Source organism: Alligator sinensis, unplaced genomic scaffold (assembly GCF_000455745.1).
Source record: "Alligator sinensis unplaced genomic scaffold, ASM45574v1 scaffold220_1, whole genome shotgun sequence".
Classification (NCBI taxonomy): domain Eukaryota; kingdom Metazoa; phylum Chordata; order Crocodylia; family Alligatoridae; genus Alligator; species Alligator sinensis.
This window is the reverse complement of record NW_005842136.1, coordinates 1,640,860-1,661,842: the sequence shown is the minus strand read 5'-3', so window position 1 is coordinate 1,661,842 and position 20,983 is coordinate 1,640,860. Positions and strand designations below refer to the sequence as shown.

At 45.3% G+C, this 20,983-nt stretch overlaps 1 long non-coding RNA gene across 1 annotated transcript in view; it reads left to right on the top strand.

The window, feature by feature from the left end:
• Positions 1-2,656: 2,656 nt before the first annotated feature.
• LOC112550532 overlaps positions 2,657-20,983 on the top strand; it is a 33,807-nt gene continuing 15,480 nt past the window's right edge. The window contains exons 1-2 of the long non-coding RNA XR_003094427.1: positions 2,657-2,790; positions 4,816-4,983. This is a non-coding gene — a long non-coding RNA (uncharacterized LOC112550532). The remainder of the gene's footprint in view (positions 2,791-4,815; positions 4,984-20,983) is intronic.

Below are 20,983 nucleotides of genomic sequence, written 5' to 3'. Positions count from 1 at the left end.
CTGCTCCTCAGAATAGATTGCTCTTAATCTGTGACATCACTTTGCAGATCCTGGGGTTAACTTTTTCAAGATCTTACATTAGCCCCTTTGCTGTTGCACTTTTTTTTTCATTTCACTTTTAGAAGCCCTTTCTAGAGCTGATCAGAACTTGCCAGTGCATTAAAAAAAAATGAAATGCTTTCAGAAATGTGTCCATTTCAATGACACTTAATGTTGGAGTTTCTCCAAAAGTCAGAGATCTGGTTCTTATCCTCTGTGGTCTACTCGAATATAAACTTAGCAAGTATCCAACATGTCGAGGCAATACTTAGAAATGTCTGTCTTGAGGATATATGGAGCACATTCAGGTTATGCACCAACTAAAACCCTTCAGTCAGCAGATGACAGGACTTGGGTTAGATAGCAATGCATTCTGAAATAGTCGTAGCACTGGAAATGTGAATGATTCCTTTTTGGGTTCACAAACCACATCATCTTAAACATTTATGTATAATGCCCATCCCCAGGGTGTTTAGATTGGTAATTTTTACATCATATAGGAGCAGTTGGGGGAGGGTAAGGAGTGGCAGCCAGATGGAAACTGTGGGCTGCATGCTAACCTTTTGGTGGACCTCATGTGGTTTGTGGGTGCTGTCAGTTGGACAGCTCTGATCTATGAAACCTTGAATTGCCATTGGCTTGCTTAAATATGAGATTTTTAAGATTCTCTTATTTCCCTTCTGGGGTTCTTATTTTCATAGTTATGGAGAATATGGAGTGTGTGTAGGGGGAGAAGGAGGTTGTGGGGGGTGTCATATTGTGGGGTGTTTGGTTGGTTGTTTTTCTCTTAAATGAGGGCTTGAAGTCTTATGTAGTCACATGACTCCAGGAGCTGGGATTTTAAGAAAAACATCAAATAGCATGACACTAATGATAAAACCATGAGGAACTGGCAAAACCCTGGTGGTCTGTGATGAACTAGTAGAAGAGTGCGGCTGGCTTCTACCCTCCATACGTCCACAGGACTTGGTTGAAAATGCTGCTAGGACCACTCCCATGGATGTACTGTGACATTCTTCCATCCAAGAGTGTGATATGGGACTGCAACCTACTAGGAGCACAAACTGAGTGTGTATAGTAGTTAGCACGTTAGGGCAGGGTACAGATATTATACTTTTACCAGTTTAAGTGTTCAGAAACTAGTCTATCCCCAGAACAGAAGTTCGGCGCACATAGACTGGTTTAAAAATGGCGGAATCCAGTCTAAGATTTGCACCCCCCAACCAAGGGGCGAATGCGTGTTCTGTTTGCTACTGATCAAAACTACTCCACTTACAGAAAACCGTGTAACTTGGATCAATTCTGCCTGGGGCTTTTTGAATGCCTGTACCTAGCTTAAGGTACCTGTTCTGCCTATGGGTGTTATCATGGTACATGTTATAGACACAATCACAGTGTGGCCAAGGGTCTGTATATCCAATGGGCACAATGGGTGGGCAGGGATGCATGTTGTACCTTCCTTAGCCACCTTCCAAGGCATTAATAAGTTATCCTACTGAGAGCATACCCCTAAATTCCCCTGCACAGACATACTGATGGTTACCTGGGCACCCAATGTCACTGCTGCTGTAACTCTGCATTTTTTAGTGTTGATTCTTCATGGTCCTAGCAAGAATCTTGGCTTTTGCTGTCCTCCATTGTTGCGGGGTAACTCATTTACCTGGTTTTCCACTTTCTTGCATCCAGTAAAAATGAAATCCTCAAAACCTTAAAAGTAGTACAAAAATAAATATCCAGAGCAGAGACAAGGCAAAGGATGATTTAAAAGAATAAATATGGGTGATGCATGTTAAATATGTACCCTCTCAGTTGCTACTCCGCATTTTTTCCCGTTGGTCAAATATACAGGGTTGGAAAGTAAACACACAAACTAAATATAAATACAAGCAACGCTGAAGCCAAAGCCAAGCTAAAACAGTCTTCTAGTGCCATTCATGGAAAAAAAACTCCATGGTCAGTGTTCCTTTAAGTTAGAAAGCATGAACCAGGCACAATTTAATATTAAAAATCAGACCAGTCTGTGCCTATGGCCCAATACATGTTAATTTAAGTTGGATTATGCAGATGGCTATTGCTAAGTAGCGATTTGACCAGTTTGGTTTAGACAACTAATTTTAAAGCGGGTGGCAGAGAGGTTAAGGCATCCCACAAGTTAGATGCCTGTCTATTCAGGCTGGGAAGTTAGAAACAGATGGATGTGATACTAGACACATCCGTCTCTTGTATGCCATGGACTAGCACACTTAAACATACCAAATGGGCCACTACGCTTAAGAAGACAGTTGACCTTTTTGAGACTAGACTAATCTTGCAGTCATCACCATGGGATCTGAGCAGCTGATATCTGACTTCTTTCCCCTCCCTCTGTCACCACTCCCTTTTAGTTTCTGAAATAACAAGCTGCTCAAAACTACCAAAGCAAAGCATTTGGTAACAGGAGTGCACAGCAGGCCCGTAGGACCTCACTGTTCAGTGCCCCACCTCTTGTGCAATCGGACCCACTGGGCCAAAGTGGGCGTACCAGGCTACTCTGAGAATGGTCTGACGTCAATAATGAGACTGAAGCACATGTTTCCTTGCTGAGTCAGGGCTAACTTTTCAAAGCCTCTCCTGAGGAATGGGACCAGACTTGTGTCCGTCTCCAGGTGAATGCTTCATGATTCCCATTCATAGTCAGGTAGCAACCTGTATCTGAGCAGGGAAGCTAGAGCATACCTCTGTGTTATAGTGTTATTTCCACATCACTGAAAGGTATGTATGTCAGTAAAGATGCTCGCTTTTGCCTTTTTCTGTACAGCCTTTTAGTTGTGATGGAGCATTGTTTCTAAGGTAGCACAGTCACATGCTTTAAAGTGACAGTAATTCCTTCCTTGATGAGGAGATACCCTAGGTGACTGCCAGCAGTAGGTCTTTCCTGTTTTTAAGTGTCATGACTGAGTAGGTCAGATGCATGAAAAATGAATGCCGTGGAAGAACTGCCATGTTTTTTCAGTGAATGCTTTTTAGAATGAGGATTATTGAGGCATGAGAGAGTCGGGCTCTGTATATTATTAAAGGTTAACTTAGGATCAACCTGATATGAAGCATGAATAGGCTAAGATCGTTACAGGTACAGTAAAGGTGCTTTTCTATTTCTGCAGCACGCTTTTTACCCCTGCATTTTCCTGCCCACCTTATTCTCATCCAGGCATTGGAACTCCTCCATCCATTCCGCCCACCCATTGATTGCTTATCTGCTTTCCCACAAGTACATTCCCACTTTCTCCTTCCTTCACATTCCTCTTGGTCATGATGCTTATGTAAACCTGCCCTCTGCAGGTGGTAAAATGAGATGATCCTAATTAGCTCAGAATGGCACACATGGTTAGTCTGGGCTCAAACAGCCTATTATTTTTTGTTAGTCTCTCATCCAACTCTCTTATTTGTTTCACCCACTTGTTATGTCTTTGGGCTTTTCCATTTTAGAAGGTAAGTTTGCTGGGCAGAGATATTCTGTCATATGTCAATACAGCACTTAGAGCCACGGGTATCCTGAGCTGGTTGAGGCCTCTCTGCATGGCTGTTCTAATGATGGTTATGCTTTTCTCACATGGTTATTTTAGAGGGAAGTAAACTTCTACTCATCTGCCTAGACTAAGGAGTTAACAAAGTTTCATGATGTTATGCTAAACACTGAGAGATTGCAAACCCCTGTGGGAACTTCTGGGGGCCATTTTTTGTTAAGTCACTGTTAGGAAAGTAAAGAAGCGTTATTCACATCTTTTGAATATTGTCTGTGTTTGGGACATCAAATGGCAAAGAGTGTTTAGAAAAGTGTTTGGTGTCCCTGTTGCTTGGGAATGCACAGTTCAGTTTGGGGTGAAAGGGAGAGAGAGGTTTCCAATCCTCAGTCTTTTAGACCATTAGCAGCTGGATTTAGTCATGTGACCTACAGTAGGCGACTCAACTATTTTGTTGCAGGCTCATGAAGGCTAGGAATGGATTTTGCACTTATCCCTGGATAATTTGTGCCTGTGTTTGTTGCAGAACAAAAATATCCTGGGATTGTCATGTACACACATCACCCTTCTAATCAGGATTTAGTGAGTGGCTGAATCCAGGTGCTGCTTTTCTGCCATTGATACAATGATACTGTCCTGGGATACCTGCACAGATATGCTTTGCAAGATCCTGGGATAAACTGTTACTACCTCTTACCCAGGAAACCTTTTAAAGTATTTATTCCAGGACAAGAGACATGGACATCTGTATGACTGTACTGTATCCTAGGAAAAAAAATGGTTTATCCCCTAATAAATGCTATGTTTGTTTGCAGCTGCAGTCAAAAAGTGAAGGGGAGAGTGGGAGAAGTGGAAGCATTTCAGTCCTCTTCTCTTTTTGGTCTTTTCTTATCTTGCTGCTGCCTTTCCTCCCCTGCTGTGACTGCTTTGCTTCTTGGCAGAACAGTTTTCACTGCAAGTTTTTGTGACTCTTTTAGAAGAAGTTTCCTAGGAAGAGAGTTTGCAAAGGAAGAATGCAGACCATTGGGGATCTGGTGGGATTCAGTGCTGGGGGAAAGCATAGAAGAGCTAAAAATGTAAGCCGTTGTCAAGTAATGGGTTAGCAGGGAGAGGCGGGGGCGGCGATGGAATATTTGGATGTGAAGGATAGAGCCAGATGCTGGCCTTCCCTGGAGGCAGATGTGTAGCAGCTACAGTGCACATCCTCCCTGCCCCACCCCAAGCCAGTAGAGACCATTCCACATGTGTGAGTAATTTTTTTTTTATATTTTTGCAGGGGACAGGAATATAAAGCTGGTGAAGAAGCAGAGGATGGGGAACAGGCTGTGGCTATGGCATGCTAAACTGAGGAGGGAGACTGGCAGCTGTGGGGAGATTCTTAGGCTGCTGGTCTGAATTCCTGATGGCTTGGGTTTGACTTTCCGGCAGAGCTTTCGCCTCCTAGGTAATCACCTCACAAACAGGTTGACTCTGCAAGGTACTGAGTTCTTTGACCTCAGTGCAGCACATGACTTTCAGCACATGACTAGCCTTCCTGATTTTGCTGGCTCTCTGCTACTATCACATCCTTGAATGATTGATTGGAAACTGCTCTCTCCATTTAATATGCTGCTCTGTGCATATCCTTTCGCAGCATCTGATGAAGTGAGCCTTGGCTCACAAAAGCTTATGGTATACACTTCTGATTTAGTCTATAAAGTGCAAATCTACCCTGCCTTCTGCCTGAGTTTAGGCTAACACAGCTAACTACCTCTCTCTGCTCACTGGACTGGGACCAGAGTGCACAGCACCCTACAGAATGTGTCCCTGATAGAAGCCAGGAGGAATTTGGGGAATCAGCTGAGTGACTGTCACTTCAGCATTGTTCCCCTTGGACTGCAGCTGTCATGGGAGGGTACCTCCGTTCACAAAGGAATCTAGCAGGAGACCAAGTTGGTGGTGGTGGGAGGGCTAATTAGAAGTAATCAGATGAATTACAAGAAAAATATAGGCTAAATATGTGGGAGAGATGTTTTATTATTTATATGTTTGAAAGCAAAGTATTTATTTACTGAAGCAATCCGTGTTTAGTTCTGAAGGATGACTAAATTATTGGAAACCAGTCCTAATTAAGTAAAGAGGAAATCTGCTGAATAAATGAATCCTTGTGAATTATTAACTGTAGTCTAGAAAACATGTGCTCCTTCATTGGCCACTTACAGCTGAGCTGAACTGAAACTTCCCAAGGTGAAGGGCTTGTATATTAACTTATAGTGCCATCTAGCCCCCTTTCAAAGATATAAAACCTTTTTGGGGTTTTTTTGTTTGTTTGTTTGTTTGTTTTTTTTGCATGAAATTTAAAACCTGAGTCATTTTGAGTGTGGTCCACAACTCAGACCAAATATGTTTGTGGACATACATGTGCTGAAGAACTATAATATTAGTAATACTGTTTTCAGTGCTATTCTCAGTGGTGGGAGATGACAGAACAAGGAGCAGCGGTTTCAAGTTGCAGCAAGGGAAGTTTAGGTTGGATATTAGGAAAAGCTTTCTCACAAGGAGAAAGCACTGAAACAGGCTTCTCAGAGAGGTTGTGGAATCTCCATCCTTAGAGGTTTTTAAGGCCTGGCTAGTCAAAGGGGGTTGGAATAGATGATTTCCTGAGGTCTCTTTCAATCCTAATTTTCTACAGTTCTATGAATACAGTGTTTGTGTGTGTGTAAAATGATGATAAAAGTTGTATGCATCCAGCTTCTGTATGTTATTGTTTAAATGGCTAAATGGAAGCTATCATGCTGGGGAAGTTATGTACCTCCACAGTTGTTCTAGGCAGGAATGGTAGCATTCCCGTTCTAAGACCCTATTTTCAGTTGCTTATAAATTTACTAGAGTGTAACCACTTGAAATGAAATGCTTTATGTTGTTTGTCTGCCTCAGGCTGAGGCTTTTTTAAATTCCACAGAAAAAAATTAATCCGTTTCTGAGGGTGAGAGTAGGGTTTTGTATGTTTTGCCTGTGTTAAAATTTCTTAAAAACCTGTCATTGAGATGCTGTAGGGCCATTGTGCTTTGGAGCATCATGCACCTTGCCAAAGGAGAAGGGGTTTGCCCTTCTGCAGAGGATGTCTTTTTATTTTGCTGTTCCTACAAAAAGCTCACCCAAACTGGGCCCAGCTTAAAAGCCTTTGAAAACTCTGAGGCCATCCTTAATCAGTTGGGAGCCCTTTAGCAGTAGTGTAGGGAGAGTGGGCATCTGCTCCGGGCACTGCTGAAGGGGAGGGGCACCAGAAGGATGGGCTTGGGGATGCATTTCTCTTCTGTTCCCCACTTGGTGCACTTCTGGCTGCACATTGCAATGACATGGGCAGTGTGTGTCACAGAGTGCAAGGTGTTCTGGGAATCATAGTTTCATAGAGCAGCAGCAGGGTTCACTTTTACCCCATGTTTTTGCTGCTGGAATCAGCAGTTATTTGGTCATTTGCTTTAGTGGCCAAAAAATGGAGTGCAAGTTTCTTCTCAGCAGCAGCGAACTCCACTGTGCCACTGGAGATCTGCAATTCCCAGAACATCTTGCATTCTGTAACACAGACTGCCCCCTGGTGCTGCTCTTTGTGTTGTCTTGTGGGGAGGCGTGAGACACATCGGCCCCAGGTTACTTATTTGTGCACTATGCTTCTGGTCTTCTATTAAATTCTCTGAAGATTTCATTTGTAATGAGCAAGCTTCAGCCCAAGGTTGTAGGGTCTGAGCAGGAATTTCTCTGTCGTTGTTTGCAACCATTGTAGGCCAGGTGAGGGTCTTGAAGAACAAGATACCTCACACTTATCAAGGGGTAAGACTGCAGGCAGAGAGTTAGGGCCAAGTAGCTATGGTGCTTTAAATTTACACCCTAGCTCACTTTGTAGTAACTTGTTTGTGTAACTGTACCCTAAAACAAGGGAACTCCTCGCTCCTGTTTTTCCTGAATACTAGCACAAGAGAACAATGTGAGTTAAATGCTCTAAGGATAGGGACAGAAATTACACATAAACCAATATAAGTGATCAGAAACTAGTTCAAATCTGTAACACAACAGAAGTTCACTGCACATAAACTGCTTTCAAAATGGCTGAAACTGGCTTCAGATAAACCTGGATGGATGTAGTATCAGACTTAACTGATTTAGGTCAGATCGGTGTATTGAACTTCTGTCCCAGATCCCCTCCAGTTTCAAGTTAACTCATAGTCCCCTAGCATCCCAGGATGCTTTGCACCTCCCCTGCAAACCCCCCGCCCACAGGTGGGTGGGCTAGCTTTGGCTCAAGATGTCTGCTCAGCCAAGCACAGAGGTGTGCTCTAGCACTCGCTCCAGCTTCTGGCCTGAGCCACTGCAGGCATGTTGCTGCATTTCCGTAATCAAAAGTGCACGTCTGTTTTACTTGCTTATCGGTTCAATCTACGCAGCTTAGATTAAACTGCAAAGATTCAGCCTTGGATTTTTTTATTGTCTGTTCTTAGCATAAGAGAATACATCTCGACCTGGGAACAGTGGTAGAAAGAGCAGATTGGGACAAGGACTTTGGGAGGGGTTGGCATTGAGTGAGACAGGAACTAGCCTGAAAAGATGGTAACTGGGACAGGGCTTAATGGAAGGTGAGAATAGGAGCCTGAATAAAAAAGGGGAGACAGAATGCATATGGAGAGAGCAAGCAGGGAACTGGATTGCTTGGGTGAGGAAACTGGGACTAAATTTTGGAAGATTAATAGGATTTGGGACTGGTGAGTAGAGATTGAAATTAAATGAGGGGCCAGTTTTTGAAGACTGGCATTGTCTGGGCAAGTTTTGGGGGTGGAGGAGACTGGTATGGAGAACCAGGAAGGGGAAGACCTGATAAGGATATTGAAGATAGAGACTAGAATGATGAGGCAGGAGTGGGTGGAGACCAGTGCTGCCTAAGGGAGAGGCTGGGACAAGAATAATAAACCTGAAGGGGGTAGAAATGAGAAGGAACAGACTAGAGGGGAAATAGGGAAAACCCTGAAAAGAAGTTTCTGTGACTGAATTACATTGCAGAATGTGGACTGGAACCCAGAAATCTTTCATATCACCATTCCTCTGACACTAGCAACATATTTGCCAGTGATTTTATAGCTGTGTTCTTTCCCCCTCCCTCCTCCCATTTACCGGTTTCTTTAGAGCAGGGGTGGGCAATTATTTTGGGCAGAGGGCCGCTTACTGAGTTTCGGCAAGCGATTGAGGGCCGCATGACAGGCAGCCCAGGGCAGTTTAGTATTAATTTTCTAACTTTTTTAGGGGCCCTGCAGGCCGGATAGAATGGCCTGGCAGGCCGCATCTGGCCCCCGGGCCGCATTTTGCCCACCCCTGCTTTAGAGAATGCTTTCAGTTCCTCCTCTGGCTCAAGTCTGTAGAGTCAGTGTAAACGTTTCAGCCTTGCTGAAGCCTCATATAGGTGTCACTCTGATGCCACATGGTGGAAATTGTTTTGTCAGTTTGCTTTTCCTTAAAATAAACTTAGCAAATTTACTTTTTATTACTTGCCTGGTCTACTTACCTTAGTGGTGTGCATGAGGCATGCACATGCACTTTCTCATATACGTATATACCCACCCACCAGGATATTCAGAAGGTGTAATTCAGTATAGTGCCTTTCAATGGAGCAATACTATTTTACATCAGCTGATCAGCAAATGTTTATGTTTGTAAAATGATCAGCCCATCTGTATAATTTCTTTATCAGTTCTTTTGCACTTCCATAAGGAGTTAAGAAAACGTTTATAAAAAGAAAGTAGTAATTAAAAACAAAAATTAGAGATGCGTTCACCTCAAATGTAAAATGTCTGAGCAAGGATTCCAAACACTTCAGAATTAGCTTAAGTCTTATATTGTAGGGAATCTTTAAAAATCTTCATACCATGCACCAGATTGATCCCTTCTATGAAACTGGGCACTATTCAGGAACTAGGGTGGAAGGAGTGGTTATATGCCATCTTCACTCTTGTCTTATACTGAAAGAACTAGGGGTAATTTTGGACACCTGGTACAGGTTTGGGTATCAGAAAGCCTTCTCACTTTGGTGTCTTGCTTGGCCAAGCCTCTCCCTCCTTTTTCTTTTCTAGCTGTTTAACTTTTTTGTGGTTTCTTCCACAATGCCATTGATTCACTTTCAGTGTCTTTTTATTGCCATGTAAGAGGCAAGCACATCAAAAAGGTGGGGAGTTTATATTGCACTGTTGTTTCAGTTTGCTTACAAATACTCAGGACCCTTTCTGAGTGCCATCTGTATTTTTCATGGAAGAAGCAAAAAAACATATATATATATATATATATATATATCCACTGTATTTCCTGTAACACCATGTGGTCCCAAATGGGACATAGATTCTGCTTTTGGGATGGCAGAAGAAGACAAGATTATTCCAGAGTTATGGCAACATGAAGCAGGGAGAGTGTCCAATCTTCAGATTACTTACCATCTCTTTCCTGTTTAGGCGAAAGCTACAGTTTGAACCTTTTTGCAGCTGAATGGATTGCTTTTGCCTAAGCAGGAAAGGGAATGAGCTGCAGATTGCTTCAGTTCTGCTGTGAAAAGGTTAAAACTGTGGCAGCTGCTGCTGAAGACTGGGCTCTTCCTCTCCCTACATGCAGAAGCAGCAGCCATCTTGCAGTGCCTCCATGCTTCTATTCTGGGCAGAATATTAGCTCCCCTGCTTAAGACACACAACCCAATTTTGACAAACTAATTTGGGGGTTGGAGGGGAGGAGGTTCATGTGCTGCTATGCAAGTAAATATGGCATTTTTATACCTTCTCTCTCCCCCAAAGCTGCCCCCACCCCAGGCCCCGGCTGTGTTTTGAACAGTGGTTGACATGGGGGAAGATATCTTAGTCTAGAATATGGTTCCTAGTTGCTACTATGTAAAACAGTTTAAAAAAAAAGTATAAGAGGAACGGCCAGGGTTTCTCAGCTGAGAAATATACAAAATATATTTGTGACTGTGCAGTGTACAAATATATTATAAGAGACGCATCTTTCGCTGAAGAGTTTACATTCTAATAGGTAAGCTACAAAAACAATAGCAGGAGAAACCAGTACAGAGATGAAGTGACTTGCCCAGGACCCTGCAGCAGGTCTGTGGCAGGGCTGGGAAATGGAATAGGTCTCCCAAGTCCCAGCTCAGTGCCTTGTTAGCCACTCAGGTGTCTGCGTTCCAAAGTGAGTTGAAAGGAAAGACCTACAGCATGCTAGTTAACATTGTAACATGTACCCTGTCTATCATTACTTAAGGTTACAGGATAGAAGCCTTCAGTAAAAAAGAAACAAAAACATAAAAACCACCATTGATAAGAATTTCTGTGAAGAGCTGCAGGGAATAAGTTGAAACTCCACTTGAAGCTCAGGAGGTGTGGTGGTTGGAGCATTTCTATTTTGACACAAAGCCAGTACTCCATACCTTCCCCAAACTTGCTGGTGTTTGGGTCTGGGCTTTTGACAGGGTCCTGTTTGCAGTGTTTGCGCTTCTCTTCCTTATCTCTGCTAGCAGAGAGCAGCATGTTTACCAAATGAATCAGTTAATGCAAACTGGTGAAACTTGTTCTCCAAATGAATTGGCATGTCATTTCCTCTGTAGCTTCACATACTCATCTGTTATTTGCTGTGACTGCATGATAGCTCCCCTTCCAGTTTTTCACTCCTCTTCTTGTGAACCAGAATGAGCATGAATTGAGTTTCAGCTTTTTCTTTTGCTTCCTGTAATAGCTTGGCCATGCTGACATTTGCATGAGACCTTTTGCTTCCTCAGCTGTTCTTAGCTGTCATTTAGGTGTGCATAGTACTTTTGAGAAATGCCTTTGACACAGTACAGCAAGCTGGCAGGATTGAAGATGGAGAATATTTGCCAGGGGAGGCGAAAAGTAGCTGAAAAGTATATGTAGCCAAAACTGACAAAGGTGTGTTGTGTTCAGCCTTGGTTGTACTGGAGCTAAAGATCAGACAGTATTGCATTCAGCTGAGGAGCCTTCACTTGCCTGCAACTGTGCAAAGTGGGTTTGTGAGGTTAGCTCAGAATTTTAACAGGCTGCGTGATCAATACGCTGGAGGATGGGTATGGGTGCATTTGCCCTAGGGCCATTCACTGCTGCCGCTAGATGAGAGAATAACAAAGAATGGGAAGGGGAAACTGAGTGTTAGCCTGGAGAAAGCCAACAGCAGATTGGAACCTTTTGTCACTAGTTTGGTCTTGTGGGAAGTGGGCCCAACTCTCCTGAGTCCCAGCCCAGTGCAATTCATGGCTTTATTTCGGGCCAGGGACAAGCTTCATCTGTGCCTCAGCTCTCCACCTGTAAAATGGGGATAATTGTATAGCCTGTCTCCTGCCCTTAGTCTGTCCTATCCTTTAAGTTCATAGACTTTTTCCTTACTGTGGCCCTGAAAACAATGGCGCTGAACTCTGAGTTGTGGCCTTCAAAGCTGCCATAGTACAAATGTTTTTTATATAGGAAGAGAAGGCATTCTGCCTTTTCCTTCCACCCCAGGTATTGAGCAGATGTGAGACCAACTTGGCTGTGTGCTTTGCTTAGATCACACATTCCCCATGTTTGTAAGAAGACAGGATATTTGTTTACGCACAAACTGGGTTGTGCATATTGTGTGTGTGCGTGTGGTTTGCATGTATGCTTGCTGTGTACTCAGCTTTGCAAATCTGTCCTCTCATAAATAACCTAGTTACTCCCCATGCGTTGCCTTTCCAAAGCTGTTGCAGAAGACTGGTGGTCCTTGTTTGCTCCTTCTCCAGTTTCAGTTCCCATCTCTCTTCCAGATTTTGTAACTTGAGTAGTCCAAACTCCTCAGTAACAGCTGACAACCTCACAGCTCATCTAATGGCTCAGAAGAGGCACAGCCTAAGAAAGCTGACTTGGGTGTGTACAGTGTGATTCCTGCAAAAAACTGACTGGTTGAGAGATGTAAGAAAATCTTCACTGATGTACTAGTATTTTCCACAAGGGATAAGGAACATAACCCAAATCAATTTGTGCCTACGGTGGTGCTTTGTGTACCTGCATGTTATTCCCTCAGTTTTTTTGTTTTACAATATATGGAGATCACTACTAGGAAGAGATGGTTGGATGTGGACAGAAATATGTATTTTGCCATTCCTGGAAATAATATTTGACAATACACTGAATTTTCCTGGGCCAGTCATGCAAAGTACACAAAGTCTATAATTACACTGTTTCTATGATTGTAGCCTAGAATAACATACTAGAAAAATGTGTTGCAATCTAGGGCTGTGCGAAGCTTCGGTCCCTGATTTGATTTGGCAGACATTTGGCCTGATTCAGTGGCTGAATCTCTGAATCCAAATCGAATCAGGAGACACTTTAATCTCTCTGAATGGAATTGGAACCCTCAAATCGATTCCGAGAGATTCAGAAAGATTCAGCGATTTGGACATAGACACAGCTTTAAATGTTTTGTCTACGTACCTCAAGGTACCAGGCAGCTCATGAACGCTGCGATGCTGGGGCGGATGAAGCGTCCCACAGGAGCATGGGAGGCTCCCCAGCGTGCTCGGCAGCAGAGCCAGAAGTGGACCAGAAGCCCCTCAGCTTGTGACTGGTGCCTCCTGGGTCTGGGGGAGCACCCAAGGTCACCCCATGGCCGATTGCTGAGCTGGGAGTGGGGGGGAGGCACATGCTCCCCGGTGGACCTGGAAGTGGACCAGAACTACTTCTGGTCCGCTTCTGGGTTTGCTGCCGAGCATGTGGGGGGGCCCTACCCACATGCCTGTGGGACGCTCCATGCACCCCAGCATTGCAGCATTCACAAGCCACCCCTGGTACCATGAGGTATGTAGAAAAAACATTTAAAGCTGTGTCTATGGCCGAATCGCTGATTCTCTGAATCAGCATCGTATTTTCAGATTTGGATTCGGCTGAATCAAATCGAGGACAGTGATCTGAATCAACTAATCGAATCACTGTCCCTGATTTGGGCCGAATCCAAATCCAAATCTAATATGGCCCATTTCACACACCCCTATTGCATTCCCCACTAGTTGCTGGACCAGCCTGCTGCTGCTTCCTAACTTAGAGACTTTATCCAGTTAGTCAAGTGATAGAGGTAAATGGCATCATCTTGCTGCAGCCCTGTGGAGAGGGGTTGTTATGCTATCAAGCATGGCTAGTCGGTACCCTCTGATTTAACTCAAAAGCAACCTACATTAGAACTCCTTTTTTTGTAATCTGTAGTGCAGTGGTATGTCTACACCACATTCCTAGGGCTCCTGATGAAGGATGCTCTCAAGCCTGCACTGATATCTGCTAGTGCTCAAATGCCCCAAGCTCAGAGATATAGCAGTGAAGCCATTCTTGGGGTGACCCCTGCAGGTATTGTAGTTTCATGTCCTGGAGTGGTGGCTGCAGGGGGTGCCTCTGGAGTGGCTTCACCATCCAACTCTTTGGGTAAGTTGAGAGTTCCCTTCATGGGAGTGCTTAGGAAACAGTGTGGATGCACCCTTACTTGCATGCAATTTTTTACCATCTCTAATTTACTGTGTCATTAAAGGTGCCATTTCTGGGGTACAATGTGTTAACCACCCTGAATATGCGCAACTGTGCTCAGAGGGAGAAAATGATAAAAGGACATTTATTAGTAGGATTGTCATATTTTAACAGGTTACTAATATACTGGAATGAATCCATGGCCATAATATTTTCAGCAAAATTTGCCTTTAGCTGGAGTTTGTGCTCCCGGTTCTGATAAAAATATTGCTTCAAATCCTCCATGATTGTGAAGGAGACCTTAATGTTTTTGGGATAGCACTTAAGCCAATGTAATCTTCCTGAATCTGCAGACATCCTGCAATGAACTGCTCCATTCATGTCAATATATGGCATTAACTCTGACATTAAGGGTAGAGACAGACAGTCAAAAAGCACGAGCCTGAATTGATTCGATCTTTACAGGTTAGTCTAACCTGCAGAGACTGAACTGACTTGCAAGCAGATAGACATTCACTTTTGATTCAGAAAATTCAGGGACATGCCTGTAGTGGCTGAGGCTAGAAGTCAGGGGGTGCTGGATCAGCCATCCCTTCCCTTCCACAATGCTGAGCTGAGATGGGGGGGGCGGGGTGGGGGGCATGACCAGGCTCCAGCAGGGCACTCTGATTAGATTAATAGATAGGTTCATAGATTTCTACAGTTGGAAGGGACCTGGTAGATCATCAGGTCCAACCCCCCGCTCCAGGCAGGAAAGAATGCTGAGGTTAGGTAACCCCAGCCAGATACCTGTCTAATTTCCTCTTGAACACCTCCAGGGTAGGGGAAAGCACCACCTCTCTTGGAAGCCCATTCCATATTTTGGCAGCCCTTACCGTAAAAAATTTCTTCTTTGTGTCCAACGTAAATCTGTTCTCCTTCAGTTTGTGGCCATTATTTCTGGTAACCCCGAGGGGCGCCCTGGTAAACAGAGTGTCCCCTATTCCCTGCTGGCCCTGCCTAATGAGGGACTGGTTTAATCCCCCACCCTGGACTGCACAGTCCCCAGCTGGGGTGTGCCTGGAGGGGGAGGGTGAAGCAGCCCTCACCAGGCTTTTCCCCCTTCTCACTGCTTAAGGAGTGGGAGTTTTGCCAGACCCCAGGCCTTGGCTAGCACTTGGAGGCAAAGGGGTGGGGGGTGGAGGGGAGGGAGGACTGCTTGTGTGGAGTATATGCATCTGTTGATGATACTGAACTTTTCAATCTCCCTCTCCCTGTTTCTTCATACTGTCTATAGCAAACTGGTGGCACTCACAGGTCCCACGCATTGTAAACCAGGTCATTTCTCACACCTCTCTCTGTCCCCTCTTGAACACTGTCAGTTTGTAGCTTTTGAAGCAAGCTAGCAGGGACCTTACCAGAACACAAAGCTTATTAGCCCATCAAAAAAAGGAAGAATGGAGGGACATTACCAGCTGACCTGCTGATTAATTCCAAAAAGCCCTAAGTAGGCACCATTCTGTCTGCCTTTGTTCGAGTGAAATTGGAGACACACACACATAGACACCTCTCAGCATGAGCTAGCATAGGGGTAGTGTGACCGTGATCTGATGCTGGCTGGGGTTCATGCTGGGGAGAGGGAAGGGAGGGAGGGGATCCCTGCATGAGCAGTGAGCAGCAAGGGTGGGGTGGGCAGGGAGAAGTTGGGTAGATGCTGCTGTGCCTGCAGCCTCTAGCTCTGACTCAGGAGGAGAGGGGTGGGGCCAGTCCTGCTTTTTGGAGACAGACAGCCCGGCCCGGGGCTGGAAAAGCATGCTGGGATGCTGGAGGACTCTGAATTAACTTAAACCAGGAAGGGGTCTGGTGCGCAAGTTCCATAAAGTGGTTTGACCCAAGTCAGTTAAGTCTGATACTACATTCAAACAGGTTTATCTTAAGCCAGTTTTGGTCATTTTAAAACTGGCTTATGTGCACTGAACTTATGTTCTGTTACAGGTTTAAACTATTTTCTGATCATAAACTGGTTTATGTGCAACTTCTGTCCCTAGCCTATAGGATGATGGGCCTTATTTTCTCATACATTGGACTTGCACATTACCATTCTAGTGTAAGAAGCTAAATGCCTCAAAGCATGAATGACTTGTGCCTCCTGAGGCTGGAGGGGCATGGCTACTGCCTACAGGCAGTGGCCATGGTGATATTGGCAGCAAGGGCTGGCTGAGCGGGGACTGCCCACAGGCGGCTGCGGTGATGTTGGTGGCGATGGTGGGCCGAGCAGGGACGTCCCGCAGGTGGCTATGGCAGTGTTGGCAGCGATGGGGAGTGGCAAGTGGTGACCACCTACAGACACCGGTGGCAGTGTCTGCAGCAGCCAAGCTCAGGCGGGGCATGTGTGCCCCCTACGTGTTGCCTATGCCTCAGAGAACCTTTACACTGTCCAAGTGGTACAAATGTGTAATTTGTGTAAATAAGCTTCAGACCCCAAAACTCAGTATGATCAACGATCATTTACTGCCTATGGACCGGTTCTGGCTTGCAAGGAAGTCTGAACTGGTATGTGGGATTGGTCTTGCAGAGCTGTGCCACCCTTCTGCTATGGAGCCTGCTGCTCCCTAGTGCTTGAGCTCACCTTTCCTGCATAGGGGCTTGAAAACTGGAAGCTGGGCACTTGGAAGGGGGAAGGCTTGGAGACTTCCAGCTTTCAATGGCCAGGTCCAAAGCTCTGGTCTGCAGCAGCAAAAGGCTGCCACCCCCTAAGCTATTGCATTGCTTGTAACTTTTGTACCAACCTTTGCAATCCCAAATCTCTGCCAGTGCCTTTCAAGTAAATAGAAAAAAGTCCAACCAACTTCTCCCCTGCTATGAAATTTCCTGTTTCCTCTCCAATGTTTCCAAGGCCCTTGAAACTGACAGAAGCGTTTTGGAATTACAGTCCTTGGCTTCATTAAAGTCCATGGTGAAACCGCCATCAGAAGAAGGATTCAACTTTTAAACGAATGCCATTTGAGATTTGCTAAACCTTGGGATGGAATTAGGACCAGGTCCAAACTGTGGACATTTACAGAGACTTGTTACCTTTCCTGATAGGAAGGAACTATAAGGAAGGAAATCTTTAAAGCCAGGGCGGCAAATTCCGGTCCTGTAAGAGTCAATGCTGTATGTGTTTTTAACAGTCAGCACCTGAGGTGGCTTTCCCAGTTGGTTCCCTTAGTTACACCACTGTTCCTTTAACACTAACTGTAGGCATGATTGTAGCAGCTTGTTACATTATTATTTTCATCATCTGTTCAATTTTTCATATTTATTGTTAGAGGATCTGCCCCCTTCCTCTTCTTTCTAGTCATGGCAATTAACTTCCTTCCTCACTCAAACCCTGAGAGTCTGGATTCATCTGTCCTTGGTTGGGGACCCAATTCCAGCTCCTGAAATCCTGTGGTCTAGTAGCTGCTACATGCCTTTGTGGTCCCTCATATCCTCTGAGCTGTCTGATGCAGTTTTTTCCAGCCTTCTCCTAGATTTGCCCACCACCCTAGCTCAAATTCCCTCATTGAGTGCCACTTTCCTTTTAGCCTGTGTTGGCTACAAATATCCAGCTCAGGATCCTTAAAATTCTGGTTTATTAGGCGGATTGAAACACTGTAATGAGTTAAATCATAAACCTTGGGGCTGGTCCTTACACACACACACACACACACACACACACACACACACACACACACACACACACAGTAGCAAGCTACAAGAGTCAGCTATACCTATCCCACAGGTGCTGGAGTCTGCCGTTGAGGCTTCTTTCAGCGTGGTATCATCTTCCAGAAGGGGGTCGCTGGCTGGTCCTTCTGGCTGGACAGGTCGGGTGCTGGTCAAGTTGGAGATCAAGAGGGCGCCACTGAGGGTCACTTTTCACAGATTTTTTTCTGTCCTTGGCAGACTTTGGTGACTCCCCAGTTTTCAGGTTTGCCCAATCCAGGGGTCATTGACCCTCGTAGGATTTACCCCCTTGGTGGCTACTGGATGGCATCTGTCAGCCCCAGGGGTCGTCTGCATGTACGTGCAGGTTTGGGAGTCCGTTGATGAATTTTGAATAGGGCTCTGGGAGCAGTCGATCTGGAGATATTCCGCCCAAAAGTTGGTCATGGGCATTGATTAACTCAGGCCAGGGCTTCTAGCCCTTGATCAGTGAGGTTTAGAGATTTCCCGGTTGTTACATTGTCTTCTATTGAGTTCTTCCATTGGTTGATCTGCAGTTTCCTTAGGTGTTAATTGCTGCCTGCTACCGTGTTACACATTCAGTCACTGATTCACTTGCTCTTTCAGGGGCCAGCCTGATACAGGGAAGGGCAGTTTGATTCCTGCCCTTGTTAACATTGTTACAATGTATAACTTACTTTTGAAACTAAACACATTTAGTTGAAAGGTGAGGAGTATAAAATATAAGCTACAAAAGTAATGTCATGGCACACAAATAGATAAAAATACCAAAATACAAGGGGAGATATAAAATGCACACATACAAATTTCAAAACACAATTCCTTATCTTAAAGTGAAAGAAAGAGGAAGGAAGAAAAGGTAGAAGGGGAAAAACATATCCAAGGAGGGGAGAGCAACTGCAGGCAAAAGGAAAAGGGGCTTTTTGCTACATCTATAGTAGTCATGTGTTTTTTTTTTTTCTCCCTATGCTTCTGGCTGCTGCTCCTCACCTGCCCACCTACCCTGAATGAGGAATTCTGTCTCAGGTTGAGTATGGCCTCTTTGTCATTATCTGTAACTTCCCTTTTGTAGGTCCTAAGAAAACCTGTCCTCTTGGCCCTCCTCAATCCCTATCAGCACTTGGTTTCCCTAGGGTCTCCAGCTTCTTCCCCTGATCTTGCTTGTCTTCCTGACTTTTTTTTCTTTAAACCCCTGGTTGTGCACCAGAATTAAACTCCACCATGTAAAGTAGCTCAGCCCCCTGACAGAACAATAGGACAATAATGAGGAAATGTTTGCATTTCATGCATGGTGGAGCAAGTCAACAATCAGGAGAAATAAGTATGCTAATAAATCAGTGGAAAAGTCCTGTGTAAGCATGTAGACACCGTAGTGATGTTTGGGTGATTTTAACTGCTGGAACTACTGTCACTTAAAAAAAAAAAAAAAAAAGGCTTGGAGGAGCTGGGTAGAGAATTTTTATTTGCTTTTGTTTTTAAAAAGGAATTTAAAAAAACAAACAAACCAAACAAACCATATTTCGGGCATGAAAGTTTCAAAACTCTTCATGACATGAACAACTCATGCCCCCTGTGTCTGGTGGGGCACAGCAGTGGTGGGAGTGTGATGGCAGCGGCAGCGTGGTGGCGGTAAGCTGGGAGCTCCTGGAGACGCTGCTGGTGCGGTTGGCGGCAGGGGAGGGAGGGGTGGTGAGCAGCGACCAGGGGGTGGCGACCACCCACAGACTCTGCTGGCAGTGTCAGCGGTGGCCAGTGGCGATCAGTGACTGCCCACGGACACTGCTGGCGGCAAGCAGCGATCGCCTGCTGGCACCACTGACAGTGTCAGCAGCACCTTTTCAAAGGGTGTGCGCTGCCATGCTCAGGGGGTGCACGTGCACCTGCGTACACCCCCTACGCATTGCCAGTGCTTCACAAATATATAATCCTAGAAAAGTAGGGCTGGAAGGGACCTCAGGAGATCATCTAGTCCAGTAATTCTCAAGCAGGGTATTGCAGCACCTTAGGATGCCTTGAGATCCTTTCAAGGGTGCTGTGGGGTGTTAGCACTGTTACGTTTACAGACATGATTCACAAGATAAACCCAGAGATTTCAAACAGAAATCCATAGTGCTCTATTGCTTTTCTGTAAGCAGAAAAAGGGAAAAATAAGAATTGGCATTTTCCAAGGTGTGTCTTGAGTCTACCCGGAAGTAGCTTGAGTCTGTCTCTGGGTACCACGAGTCTGAAAGATGTTGGGAACCACTGATCTAGTCCATCCCCCTGCTCAAAGAAGGCTCACCCCTACCCAAACCATTCCATACAAGTGCTTGAGTAAGTTATTCCTAGAACTACCCAACCATTGTGTTGCCCAACTGCAAGGTACATTGCTGCAAAACCTGAAGAATGTGGTAGGGAGGGTAAGGAGCACCATGCCACCATAGACACCAAGGTGAGGTGCAGCAGTGGCGGTGGCACAGAGTTATGCCCCCACTGTTGCTGGGCAGACGGGGGTGCCCCACCTTGGCAGCCATGGCAGCGCAGTGCTCCCTACTGTGTCAAGTCTCCCAAGCTGGGCTGCAGAGGCAACTCCTGCCCAGAGCTGGTCTGGTCCAGCTGTAGCCCTGCACCCTGCTGTGGGTGCAGAAATCTCAGGGGGCATGTGCCACCCTCCATCACATTGTCTTGGTCTCCCAGCCTCTCTCTGCCACATCACCTGTGCTGCCCCTCATTGGATCACCTATGCCCCTTCCCTTCCCCCCCTTGCCCTCCATAGACTTACCTGGATGGAGCTGTGGGAGCTGCTTTCCAGCGCTGCTTGGCTGCCATGTGCATGTGTGCATGTATATGCACATGGTGCCCCCTGCCTCAGATCGTCTTCCCTGCTCCCCCCAGCCCCTTGTAGGCTAAAGCTCTCCTAGTTTGCAAGGAGAAACCCACGGTTTCCTGCATTTTTGTTCATAGAGGAGAAAATCCATGTTTTTCCACAGTGAGCAGAAAACCCAAATCCTTGGCCTCAACCATCATTCCTAAGAAATATTACATAATTTTCTTCAGGTTTGGGCCCTGACAGCCCTCTTTCCAAGGAAGGCCAGGGCCTTTGGGCCCTCACATACTTGGCACCTATGCTGCCTGGCTTCTACAGCTAGGCAGTGCAGCAATGCCCCTGTTGTGGCAAAGGCTCCTGGGTAGGAATAGCCCCTGTGGCCCTTCCTCATTATGTTACCACATCACTTGATTCTAACAGAAGGACTCAAAAAAACTAGGCCTTCTTGCTGGAATCTGTGGTTATGTCCT